Below are 2500 nucleotides of genomic sequence, written 5' to 3' on the forward strand. Positions count from 1 at the left end.
GTGTGTGTGTGTGTGTGTATGTGTGTGTATGTGTGTGTACGTGTGAGTGTGTGTGTGTGTGTGTATGTGTGCGTGTGTGTGTCCGTTTTGGTCACTTAGCGATCTGAATCCTTAATTCATTATTTAAACAGTCTACGGACTAGGTTATTTCAAACCTTTCTTTATCATCAGCAACTGAAAAAAAAAAAAACTTTATGATGGTCAAATTGATCATGAGACCTATTTTTCTTGTTTCAGTCAATGTCGATATTGCCAATGATTAGTTTTCGCTTTATAATTTTGAAATCATCTAAAAAAAAAAAAAAAAAAAAAATCGTTAAACAATCCGTACTTATGCATATATCTAGACACATGAGAAGAAAGGTACTCATAGCCACACATTTCCGACAGTTATTATCTACAGAGATGAAAAAAAAAAAAAACATAAAAGAATCCAAATGCGTTTAATACATTTTCGTCAGGTTTTATCGGGTGTCTCGTGCACCTCTCAGTGAACACACCTTGCACTCCCTTGTAATTACTGGTTTCATGCTTAGTGTACCGCGAGTAATCATTTTTTTATCGTTTAATTAATATTTTAGAATAGATTCATCCAAAGTGTGTGTTGCCAAGTGATGTTCTTTTGTTTATTTTTTCTTTTTATGACGTACAGGTATCATCCCGGAAAGTTTTGTTTGGCTCGGTTATTCTCCGAGGCGATGTTCGATTGGTTCGAATGGTTCCTCGAGGTTTTCCACTCGTTTCCACAGCGGCGAACTCGAAACAAGGGATCTTCTACCTCACGAAGCATTTTTTCCGACTGTCTAAGCATTTCCGTAACATAGGAAACTGTTATATCAGAGAGAAAATGCCTCTCTGGAGTGAAGCCAGGTGGACGGCAGACGCCTCAGTGAGTCCGTGACAACTCTCGCCCTGCTGCGTACACCTCTGCTGGGATCCCCCCCCTCTCACATTACTACTCATGGGGCGGGGGGGGGGGTCGCTTTGCCTGCTCGGACCCATGTAGAACACCGATAGCTCACGCCCAACCATTTAGACCATCGAAGTCTCACGCCCACTTTGATCACTGAAATCTTAGACAACCGAAGATCGGAGGGCGCGATGGCGTCTTTTAAAGCGGCCAAAACTGGGTAAAAAAAAAATGCTAGTTAACTGATTTCTCGGTTGTCATTGCTGTCAAAGACGACGCCAATCTGGAGTAAAATACAAAATATAAAAGGTTCAAGTTCAAGTCCAATCTGAATGAATTCCCGCTTGTTTAGATAGAGCGAAAGATACAGAGATAGATTTCAGTGTAAATCGTAAATGCCAATGTAATAGTCCATTTCATCGCAAAGAGTATCATGCCATTTAAAATATCTATATCCATAACAAGATAAAACAAACCAGCAAAGAGATGAATTAAAAATGGGAAATCAGGAGCATTTCGAAACTCTTCTCTCCACTTCGAGTTCTCTTCGTTTGTGTACAGTGGGTATTTCTGCAATTCTATCGACGTGACAGAATGTTTTATATACCTTCAGTGAGTTGATAATGCAATTGGAAAACTCACGTGTCTCGCGATTTTCTAGCTATTACGATATGATATATAAGGAGATAACCCTAAGCTCTTGCAGCGAAAGCATGTCGGTAGAGCTCAACTTCTGCTTGCCTTTCACCCCATAAGGTTGATAGGATAACCTAACAAGTCGCTGTCAGTGTTCCTATACCACTATTGCGTCCTGTAGTGTTTACTTAAGGGACTGAACTCATTTTGATACTTTTTACTCCAGTCACTTTTTGTTGAAGGGTTAATCTTCCGTCTTAACATTTCGCTGCCTTACCACCTCCTGTACTGTTTGACTCTTAAAGGGAAATTTTGAGATCGAATATCAGTAATCCCAGTAATTTAGCATAATCAAGACAGACTGATATATATATATATATATATATATATATAGATAGATAGATAGATAGATAGAGAGAGAGAGATAGATAGATAGATAGATAGAGAGAGAGAGAGAGAGAGAGAGAGAGAGAGAGATAGATAGATAGATAGATAGATAGATAGAGAAAGAGAGAGAGAGAGAGAGAGAAAGAGAGAGAAAGAGAGAGAGAGAGAAATAGATAGATAAATAGAGAGAGAAAGAGAAAGAGAGAGATAGCGTGAGAGAGAGACAGAGACAACATAGGAAAGCGAAACAGAGTAAGAGACAGACATAGTAAGAGAGAGACAGCGACAACATAGGAAAGCGAAACAGAGTAAGAGAGAGAGAGAGAGTGAGAGAGACAGAGTAAGAGAGAGAGAGAGAGACAGAGTAAGAGAGAGAGAGAGAGAGACAGAGACAGAGTAAGAGACAGAATAACAAACAGGAGCTGACGAACGCAAGCAAGAGACAGATCATATCATAGATGGAGCACAAGAGCAACGAACAGAAGCTTCTCGAATTCTCGAGATAAGACAAATAAACCAATAAACGAAATAGACAAAATAATAAGTAGGTCGCACGTACTGGCTCCG

The sequence above is a fragment of the Penaeus japonicus genome, unplaced genomic scaffold, assembly GCF_977035675.1.
Source record: "Penaeus japonicus unplaced genomic scaffold, GWHDUDI00000001_assembly GWHDUDI00000012, whole genome shotgun sequence".
NCBI lineage: Eukaryota > Metazoa > Arthropoda > Malacostraca > Decapoda > Penaeidae > Penaeus > Penaeus japonicus.